Here is a 12315-nt window from a genome sequence, read left to right as displayed (position 1 = left end):
TTATGAACTACCTCACCTTGACCTTTGCTTACCACAGTTTCTTGCCTCAGTTCTGGTTTAGGCTCAATGACTCCTTTGTCATCTTGAATATTAATTGCGTTGAGCTGTTCCCTTGGGTTGGGTTCAGTATTACTTGGCAAGCTACCTTGTGGTCGTTCGGAGATTAGTTTAGAAAGCTAGCCTATCTGAGTTTCGAGCCCTTGGATTGACGCTTGTTGATTTTTAAGTGCTATCCCGGTGTTTTGGAAACAAGTTTCTGACACCGATATAAACTTTGAGAGCATCTCTTCAAGGTTTGGCTTCTTTTCCTGATGGTAAGGTGGTTGTTGGTAGCCTGGAGGTGGTCTCTGATTTCCTTGGCCTCCCCATGAGAAATTTTGGTGGTTCCTCCAACCTGCATTGTAAGTGTTACAATATGGATTGTTTTGAGATCGAGAATTATTACCCATGTAATTTAACTGCTCGTTATCCATGTTGTGGCAATAAGGCTGGTATTCCGAATGGCTTGTTCCACCTCCACTTGCTTCGCATTGTATTACAGGGTGAACCTGTGAAGAACTAAGAAAACCATCAATTTTCTTATTCAAGAGTTCTTCCTAATTAGAGAGCATGGTGACTGAATTGACGTTATAAACACCGTCTATTTTCGTTGGTTTTTTCCTCATGACTTGCCACGGATAGTTATTCAGTGACATCTCCTCTATAAACTCATAGGCATCTTCAGGTGTTTTATTATTGATGGTTCTGCCAGCAGCTGCGTCAACCATTTGTCGAGTCGAAGGATTCAGGCCATTATGGAATGTTTGAACCTGAAGCCAAAGCGGTAACCCATGGTGAGGGCACCTTCTCAGTAAGTCCTTGTATCTCTCCCACGCATCGTAAAGAGTTTCTAAGTCCATCTGTAAAAACAAAGAGATATCATTATGTAATTTGGCCATTTTAGCCGGTGGGAAATATTTTAATAGAAATTTTTCGGTCATTTGTTCCTAAGTAGTGATTGACCCTCGTGGTAATGAGTTCAACCACTGTTTATCTTTGTGTCTCAATGAAAAAGGGAATAACTGAAGACGAATGGCATAATCAGAAACACCATTAATTTTAAATGTATCGCATAGTTCCAAAAAGTTTGCTAAGTGAGCATTGGGATCCTCATCCTGCAAACCATCAAACTGAACAAATTGTTGTATCATTTGAATAGTGTTAGGTTATAGTTCAAAAGTATTTGCAGCTACAGCAGGTCTAACCATGCTCGATTCAGTTCCTGTTAAAGAAGGTTTAGCATAATCATACATAGTGTGTCGAGCAGGATTTTGATTAACCGCAATTACAGGAGATAGCTGATTGTCTTGGTTTTCAGCCATCTATTCGGTTGGGGGTTGAGTATCGTCCTCTTGCTCGTTCTCTGTGTATCTTAAGCTTCGCCTTATTTCTCTTTGGTTTTTGCGAACTGTGCGATCGATTTCTTCGTCAAAAAGTAGTGGTCCTGACGGGTATCTTCTAGTCAGAAACTATAAAAACCTGCCAAGAGAAAGAAAAATTAAATTAGTAAATAATAATAAAAATTAAATTAAATTAAATTGTAAGAAAAATAAATGGCTAAAGTAATAAAAATTGAGCGTTCCTAATATCTTAGTTCCCCGGCAAAGGCGCCAAAAACTTGATCGCGTTATTTCGTGATAGGATTTAAATATTTATAATTAATCGTTCTTGAAACTAACTATTATCATGATGTAGGCAAGTGTACCTATCGAACAGTAGTATAGTTTTAGCAAGACCGGATTGTCGAACCCAAAGGAACTAAAAGTACTAGTAATGACTGTCTTTTTATTATCTAGCCTAGCAATAAAGAGGTTTTGTTTTGACTAACTAATTATCTAAAATAAGAATTCACAGAAAATGGAATTGGGAGATTACTTTTGGAAAACGATTGAATTAAGACAATACCTAAGGAAAAATCTACCTAGATTGTACTTGTTATTCTAGCTCCAAATCAGACAATTTATTCATTTAACTTGTTCTACGGAGATCCCTAAGTTATGTTATTATCCCTATTCAAGAATAATTAACACCCTAGGGTTGCATTAACTCGATCTATGGATCCCCTTATTAGGTTTCACCCTAATCCAGAAAAATCTTGTCACCCTATGTCCAGGTGCACAAACAACTCCGCTTAATTATAACAAATGTACTCTTAGACAAGGTCTATTCCTCCTCTGAATAAGAGCTTATCTTGAATTAGTATCTTGGGATATCAAAACAAGAATTAAGAACACATAATTAAGAATAAGTTAAATATTTATCATACAATTCAGAAAATAATAACAAGATTCATCTTAGGTTTCATTCCCCTTAGGTATTTAGGGGTTTTAGTTCATAACTAAATAAGAAAACATCTCAGAATAATAAAGAATACAAAACATAAAGAAAACGCAAAACTCCTGAAGGGGAAATTGAGGAGAGATCTTCAGTCTTGATGATGAATCCGGCTTCTAAGATGGATCAATCGGCTTCCTTGGAGTAATTTCCTACCCCCTCCCTATGTCCTCTTATCTCTTCCTTTAAGACGTATGTATAGGCTTTAGAATGCCTAAAAACCCTCAAAATTAGCCTTTTCCGAATTGGACTCAACTTGGGCTCGGCAGGGACACGCCCGTGTGCGATTACTTTAGGCCGTGCTCAAGCCTGCCAAATTGACACGGCCGTGTGGTCTGCTCATGTGAGGAGGTCCAGGCCGTGCTAATTTCGTAATTTGGCCCATTTTCTCTGTTTTTTGCCCGTTTCTTGTTCTTTTCGCTCTCCTATGCTCTCCTAAGTATAAAACATGAAATTAAAACATTAGGAGCATCGAATTCACCAATTCTAATGGGAAATCATCCATAAAATACATTAAACATGGGGTAAAAATATGTATAAATTACAGTTTAGCAGTTCCTTGGCCCTTTTCGATCATCCTCATGCTAAGCATGCTCGAGATGCCTTGTGGAGACATCTAGCCAATGAGGGTCAAGGATGATTCTTGGGCCACAATGCGAAGGAGCCCGAAGTGTCGAGCCAACCGAGTAACATAGGGGCCAATGGAGATGACCCCCTTCCTGTGCCATTCTGTCTGGTGTTGAATGGCAAGGGTAATGAAATAGGCAAGGTTGATGACGTGCCCGTACGACATACACCATAGAAAGTAGGCGTCGTGAGTGCTGGCGATGCCAGTGCTCTCTCGCCTTCCTGTAATCGTGTAATTCAAAATGGCGTATAGGTAACTTAGAGATAGAGGGAGAGCCAATGCCTTGGAGCGGCTAGGATTGTAGGTGGCTGAACCTAGTACTAGTGCGTCCAAGCACCGTGAAGGAGAACGATGGATATGGCGGTTGAAAGTATCTAAGTCATTCTCCTCCTTGAACTCCTCCGTATATAGGCCCAATGCAATACCGAATTCTAGGACGCTGAGCTGGTGGAATAATCCGCCTAGGCGAAATTGCACCGTGTCGAGATCATCGTAGTTCGTCATTACGGTCTGAAGATGAAACGTTGAGCATAGTTCTATCGTGAGCTCAGAATATGTTGGCTCGGTGATCCCAAAGAAAATCTCCCAAGGATCGGTGGTTAGGAGGGCCCGAATTGCATTAGCCAACTGAACTTGTTCTACTGCAGCCCAGTCGAAGTAGCAGCCCGCAATTAAAGGTCGAGCCTGGAGTATTTGGAAATGTTCTTCTTGGGGCCCGATGGGGAATTGCAAGAAAGGGTGGTGGGACCCGAGGAAGATGACGCTCCCTTCCTTTTCCTTGAAGCAGGGACAGCGATTTTCTTTCCTTGTGAAGAAGACATTGTATACCTACAAGCAAAACCATTATTTCGTCGTGAGGAACGTTCAAGGTAATACAAAAGGAAATCCAAAAAGGCAGAAGTCATAAATTAGAACTAATAATCTCAGTCACAACTACTAGCAGACTTAATCAAAAATAATTTTATGGTGTATCATTAGCATGACAATAGTATGAGTTTCCTAAAAAGAATAAGGCAAATAATTCCATGTTAGTACATTTTTTTGATGGAGAATATCAACCTAAAAGTCATGAGTATTTTCACTTTAAACTAATAAAATCTAGTAGATAAATCATGCAACGAGGAAGAACTTTATGATGAAAAGATAATAACAACCCTAGATATGAAATGTGAGTGATAAAGAGATGAAAAGAACATAAAAATTGCATAGTACTATGATAACTTAACATGAAAAATGAGTGCAATTAAAGGGAAAAGAGTAAACAAACACTAGAAAGGGGAGAATGAGCATCTAAAATAGAGTTGGAGGTGGCGCACGGGCATGGCGGGGAGGGCGTATGGACTTGCAGCGGCTAGGGTTAGGGTTTTTGGGTGAAGAAGACAATGAATAGTGCAGCCTATTTATAGATTTTTGGGCACACAGCCAGGTAGCATGCCCGTGTTCCCCAATTTCAGCCCGTGTGATTCGCGAATTTTGAATTTGGGCGTGTCTGACATTTAGTCCACGCCCGTGTTCCTTGGGCGTATGGGTGCACATGGCCATGTCACACAACTGTGCCTGGCTTCGTTCACTTCTCCCACGCCCGTGTTAATTTAAGAGGTTTGACCAGGGGTGCTAGACACGGGTGTGCCACACGTCCGTGTTAATTTGACAGTTTCAGCCACGATTTCAAGGCACGGGCGTGTCGTACACCCGTGTTGTTTTGGCAGGTTTGCCCACAGCCATGTCGCATGGCTGTGGCAATTTATTGTAGCCCGTGGTGGGGAAATCTTTGCCCTGTTTTCACACGGCCTAAGGCACGCCCGTGTATAGGCTGTGTCTGTGTGGGAAACCTGTATTCAAGAGCTCTGTTTGCAAGTTACATGTTAAAAACTAAATTTAAAGAAGTTAATACAGTTAGTGCTCAGGTTGCCTCTCGAGAAGCGCTTATTTATAGTCTGAGCTCGACTTACCTCTCCATTGAATGGTCATGGTGGTTCGAGGAGTTTATACTCCTCATTCCTGCTATCATTCTCATCAAAATAAGGTTTTAGACGGGTGTTGTTTACCTTAAAAGTGCCGAACTTGGGATGACTTACCTCGACTATACCGAATGGGAAAATGCTAAGTACCGTAAGAGGGATTTCTTCATTCAGTTTGGTAGTGACAATGCGAGGATCTACAGCATCTAATAATACTTTATCTCCACCCTTAAGTTGATTTGGAAAAGTATTGAGCTCGTTCTGGCCTAGTTTTGGTTTATCGTGTGTTTTCGGTTTATGCGTCCGCCATTCATCTAGCTCCTCGATTTGTAGCCTTCGATATTCATGAATAGGTCCTCTACTACTACTTGAGAATGGCTCATGTACTTCCTTCAGACTTATTTCCTGCAAAGTAGGTTGCACCATATTGTCAGTTTTAGTAGAATGGTTTAGACAATCACCTTCAATTTCCGATGTGTTGCTAGAATTGCGAGCTTGAAGGATGATTGTTTCATCTCCCACACGGAGCGTGAGCTCACCTGTGCCAACATCAATAATCGTTTTAGCAGTTGCTAAAAAGGGCATCCTAAAATCAAAGGAGTGTTGCTATCCTCCTCTATGTCTAGAATAATGAAGTCAATGGGAAATATAAATTTATCGATTTTAACTAGAACATCTTCAATAATACCGCTAGGAAATCTTATAATTTTATCTGCTAATTGAATGCTCATCCTAGTCTGTTTGGGTTTCCCAAGACCTAATTGTTTGAACATTTTGTAGGGCATGACGTTAATACCAGCCCCTAAATCAGCTAATGCATTATTAACATCTAAACTACCAATTAAGTAAGGAACCGTAAAGCTCTCTGGATCTTTTAGTTTGTTGGGTAGTTTATTCTGTAGAATAGCTGAGCAAACTACGTTTAGCTCTACATGCGACGCTTCATCCAACTTCCGCTTATTTGCTAAAAGCTCCTTTAAAAATTTTATTGCATTTGGCATCTACGATAGAGCTTCAATAAACGTTAAGTTAATATGTAATTGTTTTAGAGTTTAAGGAATTTACAAAATTGTTCATCTGAGCGGTCTTTCCTTGTCACGTTGGGGTATGGCACATAAGGTTTATATTCGACATTCACTGATTTGTTTTTATTATGACCTACCTCACCTTGACCTCTGCTCACCACAGTTTCTTGCCTCGGTTCTGGCTCAAACTCAACGAATCCTTCTTCATCTTGAACATTGTAATACCCCTTATTCGTATCCAAGGCCAGAACAGAGTACGAGGCATTACCAAACTTAACAATACACATAAACGAAAACCAGGCCATAAAATTTCATTTAATTCAAAACTTTTCGAACACATGAATAACAAACAAAGCTAACTATATCATCACATCAAAACATAGGACATGGTATGATTAATTAAACTTATAAACCATAATGGATAAGGACCACATCTCATGATTTTATACAATAACTCAATGCAGACTAATACGTATGGTCAAAATCATAATAAAAATACATATCACAAAGCAACTTCCTATACATGCCACTCACTTGATATTTCTAATATTTGAATTAATTCTCCCAAAAATGATAGTTTGATAGTGTGATTTTGCCTCCGACGATCTCCAACTCCGAGTCGACCTACCAATAATAAATAAATGGAGAGGATAGGTAAGCTTTACGCTTAGTAAGTTCATATGAAAATAATAAGCAATTGCTACCACGGTTTTTAAGACAAAACACGATAATTGTACAATTACACATGTTCAGGTTAAGCTGTGTTATTGAATTATAGTTACTAAATCATTCATATCTGAAGGTACAAAACTCCAAATTTAATTTCGTTAATTTAACCTGAAACTAGATTCATATATCTTTCTCCCATAAAATTTTCAGAATTTTTAGTCTGGCCAATTAGTACAGTTTATTAGTTAAAGTCTCCCCTGTTTCAGAGTACGACTATTCTGACCTCTGTTCACTACAAACCAAATTTCTCCCAGTAAAGAATTCCAACGACCATAACGTTTGTTTCCCTTAAAAATAGACTGAATACTAAATCCATACATGTAAGGTATGACTCTTAATAATTTGTTTACAATTTATGGTGAATTTCTAAAGTCAGAACAGGGGATCTCGAAATCATTCAAACCCTATTTCACAAGAATTTAAATATCACACAATATAATTTTTTTTTGCTTTCCCTGTTTCTTTCATGTAAAAATAGACTCATTAAGATTTATTTTCATATATCATTTACATTTTTATTCAACTTTCACAATTTTTCGTGAATTTTCAAAATCACGCAACTGCTGCTGTCCAACACTATTTTAATACTAAAATTCATTCTTATATAATTCCACTTAATCCATTTTATCTTATCGAAGTTCACCCAACTATCGAGCACATTGCTCATAATTTTCATAAACATATACCTGCACTTATTCATCATATAATCATGTTCATATGTATTTTTACTTAATCGATTTTCCCGTTGAACTCTTCGGAATAATAACTGATACTCAATTGCCTGCACATATTTTGACACTTGTAGCCAAAGCTATCTGGTATGCATAGTAGCCTGCACATAGTACTACACATGCGACCAATTATCTGGTACACATAGTAGCCTGCACTTAGTACTAAACACGTGACCTAACCATCTGATACACGTAGTAGCCTGCACTTAATACTACACACGTGATCTAACCATCTGATACACGTAGTAGCCTGCACTTAGTACTACACACGTGATCACAGTTTTCGGGTACGCATAGTAGCCTGCACTTAGTACTACACATGCGACCTCACAATAGATCATTCGTATCGTTTTTATTCCGAAGGCTCAACCGGGAAATTTCTCACTTTCCAACATGTTACAAATTTATTCATAGTTTTTTTTTTTTCAATTTACAACAAATAGTCAATCTATAGGTAGCCTCATTTCATATGATAACATAATATAATAAAATAAAAAGAATCGATAAATTATTTACGTACAAACTTTTCGAAATCTCATCAGGTACAACCGTGCAGCAATTCATACAACCCAGGTAATAGTAATTTAACACTCAATTCACGTAGCAATAATTTTCCATTCAATTTCACATAATACAACTAGCATTACAATTTATTTTTTTCCATATCATACATACCATCCATCAACTTCTCTTAAACATATTAAGTCATACAATTTATGCCATATCAATAGAGAATTACAATTCATGCATGGTATTGCATTATTATTAACATACGAACTTACCTCGATCCAGAAACAACAATTTACCATTTTAGTCCATAACCTTGTATTTTCCCGATTTAAGCCCGAATCTCGATTTCCTTCATCTATAATATCACATTTAGCCTAATAACTAGTTACACTATTCATACGGGTCGAAAACTCATATTCTTAAAAATTTTCATTTTGACCCCTAAACTTTTGCATATTTTCACTTTTGCCCCAAGGTTCGGAAATTAAACTTCATCCTATTTTCTTATGTTTTATGACATTCTAATCATTTTTCCCTTTTATGGCAACATCAAATTCTCACTCTAACATGTACTTATGACTATTAGGTATTTTTACCGATTAAGCCCTTTTGCTCGTTTTCACTTAAAACCGAGTAGCACAAGTTGTCTAACATAATTTAAAACCTCATATTCTATCATAAAACACCAAAATACACAAATTTCACCTATGGGTATTTTTTCCAAATATGAACCCTAGGTTGAATTATTGCTAGCATAAGCTAAATCAAGTTACCGTGCCTCCAAAAACGTAAAAATCATTAAAAACGAGGTTAGAACGAACATACAATCGAGCTTGGAAGCTTGGAAACCCTATCCATGGAGTCTCCCTTGGTATACACGTCCATAGTGAAGAAGATGAGCAAAATTGGCTTTTAATTTTGTATTTTAATTCATTTTACCCCTAAATGACCAAAATGCCCTTACTACTAAACTTTCCAAAAATTTCATCCATGTCCAGTTTTTGTCCATAAACTTTGAAATTGGTCAAATTTTTATTTAAGACCTCCTAATTAATATTTCAAAGCAATGTCATACTAGAAACTTCTAGAATGCAAGTTTTGCAACTTATTCAATTTAGTCCCTAACTTCAAATTAAGCACTTTATGCATAGAATTTCTTCACGAAATTTTCACACCATCATGCAATCATATCATAGACCTCAAAATAATTATAAAATAATTATTTCTATCTCAGATTTATGGTCATGAAACCACTATTCCGATTAGGCCCTAATTCGGGATATTACAAACATTAATCGCGTTGAGTTGTTCCCTTGGGTTGGGTTCAGTATTACTTGGCAAGCTACCTTGTGGTCGTTCGGAGATTAGTTTGGAAAGCTGGCCTATCTGAGTTTCGAGTCCTTGGATCGACGCTTGTTGATTTTTAAGTGTTTTCTTGGTGTTCTGGAAACGGGTTCTGACACCGAGATAAATTTAGACAACATCTCTTCAAGGTTCAGTTTCTTTTCCTGTTGATAGGGTGGTTGTTGAAAACCCGGAGGATGTTGTGGTCTTTGATTTCCTTGACCGCCCCACGAGAAATTGGGATGGTTCCTCCAACCTGCATTATAAGTGTTACTATATGGGTTATTTTAGGATATAGAGTTATTGTTACCCATATATTGGACTTCTTCCTCCTCGATGCTAGGGTTGAAGGGTTGATACTCTGTGCATGCTCCTCCTCCATTCGTATCACACCTTATTACTGGATGTACCTGAGTAGAACCAAGTAAACCATCAATCTTTTTATTTAAAAGTTCTACATGGTTTGACAGCATAGTAACCAAATCGAAGTTATAAACGCCTGCTGTTTTAGTTGGCTTAGTCCTCATGACTTGCCACTGATAGTTATTCAATGACATCTCTTCAATAAATTCATAAGCCTCTTCAGGTGTTTTGTTGTTGATGGTTCCCCCGGCTACTGCATCTTTCATTTTCCTTGTCGAGGGGTTCACACCATTGTAGAATTTTTGAACTTACAACCATAGAGGTAATCCATGGTGAGGACACCTTCGCAGTAGGTCCTTGTATCTCTCTCATGCATTGTAAAGAGTTTCCAAGTCCATCTGCACAAAGGAAGAGATATCATTACGTAATTTGGCTGTTTTAGCCGGCGAAAAATATTTTAATAAAAAATTTTCGGTCATTTGTTCCCAAGTAGTAATTGACCCTTGTGGTAACAAGTTCAACCACTGCTTAGCTTTGTTGTAACACCCCAAACTCGGCCCAGACGTTATGGTCGAATTTGGCGTGTTACATTGAAGTGTTTTAGCAAAAACTGTGTTTTCATTGAATACCCTTCTAAAAAAAACCCTAATAAACTAAAAAAAACCTTTCAGTTACGAAAGCCTTGTTTAAATCATTTGATATTTTTAAAAAAAAAACTTAGTTGCGGAAACGTAAAAAACAAACTATAATTTAAGAAATTCATGTTCAACTTCTCGTAATTACAATGAAAATAATAAAAATAATTCAAGTAGTAATTGAAAATCTTATTACAATCTGGTCTGAACACACTTAAAAAGAAATAAAAACTTAAATGCTTAAAAAAACCAAGTCCGAATTATCTTGCTAGCCGGCCACACAGAGTCCCTCCAAACATCGAACCTTCTACTGAGCATCACCTGAAAATAAAATAAAAGAGGGGGGTGAGTTTTCGCAAACTCAGTGTGTACAACCCTCGGCAAAAACAAGCATTAAAAAAAAATCATTCATCAATCATGCAATGCAATCCCATCCAAATTATCCCTCCGCTACACTACAGCTCCGTCCCCCATCACAGCATGTGGGGATATAAATATCGACCCACCCATCCGCACACCATGGTAGCCCGGTTGTGGAACTACCTTCATTCACATATTGGGCTTTAAAAGCTGTTGGTGAATCCACGATTGTCAAGCAGCCATGTGATCCTCATATACTTCCTCTGTTCCATAATTCCCACCCATATGCAACCTAAGCAGAATATCATATGTATGCATGTCACATCCATAAAACTTACATTCTACAAATAGGGGTATTTTGGTCATTTTTTCCCTTAGGGGCATTTCGGTATTTTCCATTAATTATGATTTTCACTTACCTTGGCCCGTTAACGGGTCCCGTGAGCTAAAATGAAAGAACACTATGCACCAGGTAAGATTCTAGAGAAGAGGAGGTGAGTCATTAAGATCGCTTAAGTACCAATCTCTCCCTAGATCCAATCCTAGACATGCATATACCCGTTGCCACACCTTAACCCTTTGACTTGTCTACAGTCGCAATATATTAATTAAGTCTTATGTAGATATCATATACTAGGCCCAAAACCCCTTACAAAGCCCAAACAATTTCACATACCTGTATCTGGCCCATTAAGCCCAGTCATATTCATATGACCCATTAGGCCCAAATCACTTGTATATGGCCCATTAGGCCCAAATCACATTTATATGGCCCGTTAGGCCCAGTCACATTCATATTCATGCTCACAGACAAGTTCCTATCACATAGCATCAACATTCAGTTTTTGCCTATTATGGGCCCAACAGCCCATTCCGGTCCATTTAGCTCATTCTGCCCCATATGGCCAAATCAAAACCCAAGTCCACAGAATCGCCCGTGGGCCTTAGGCAACCTATCGGTCTCCCCCTTACGAGTGTTTGCGCACTCGTAAGACTACCGTAGCCAAACTTTCGGCTTTTCGGCATTTCAGCTTTTGCCGATACATAATGTGTGTGCAGTGTATGTACACACCTGGTAAGCAAGCGTGATGCAATCTCTATAGCCCAAACCTACGATCGATATCACTCAAAGATTAATCTTAGATACTTATTGAATACTTTACCAAAAGTCAGAATCTCACCTTAACCTTACCTTGCGCGATAAGTATAATAACCCCTTCACTAGCCACGATCAACTCCTAGATCTGCACCAATTGTAACTATTAAAACCAGAATAACAGGTGACTCATATCCAACACAAGTCCCCTTACCTTACTATGGCTATTTGGCCAACCTTAGCCAATGGATGAGGAATACTTACCAAAGCCGCAAACACCTAAAGAGCAATTCGACAGAGAGCTAAGATCCGAGATCCGATACTAATTCCCTACCAAAGTGGATTGAAAGAGTAAGGGACAATAATCGATACCTAGCAAAGAAAATCGATTGAAAGAGCAACACTTACACTAGATTTGGTCAAAGAGTATTCAGCCCTTGAGAGATTCGGCTTTTCGACTTTTCAAACTTAGTATGGTGAATAAAGTTTATTTGGTACAGATTAAAGAAGAAGAGTAGAAGAAGAAATCGGCCAAGTGAGACACAAAAAATTGTGTAAAG

General features: G+C 38.1%; 2 non-coding genes across 2 annotated transcripts; both read left to right on the top strand.

Annotated features, from left to right (window-relative positions):
* Positions 1 to 825: 825 nt before the first annotated feature.
* Positions 826 to 931, top strand: LOC128294800 (small nucleolar RNA R71). Its single transcript, XR_008285107.1, has one exon. It is a non-coding gene; the product is annotated as a small nucleolar RNA R71 (small nucleolar RNA).
* A 9057-nt stretch (positions 932 to 9988) lies between these two features.
* Positions 9989 to 10094, top strand: LOC128294572 (small nucleolar RNA R71). Its single transcript, XR_008284881.1, has one exon. It is a non-coding gene; the product is annotated as a small nucleolar RNA R71 (small nucleolar RNA).
* Positions 10095 to 12315: the final 2221 nt, after the last annotated feature.

This window comes from Gossypium arboreum, chromosome 6 (genome assembly GCF_025698485.1).
Source record: "Gossypium arboreum isolate Shixiya-1 chromosome 6, ASM2569848v2, whole genome shotgun sequence".
Classification (NCBI taxonomy): Eukaryota; Viridiplantae; Streptophyta; class Magnoliopsida; order Malvales; family Malvaceae; genus Gossypium; species Gossypium arboreum.
This window is presented reverse-complemented; position numbering and strand designations above follow the sequence as displayed.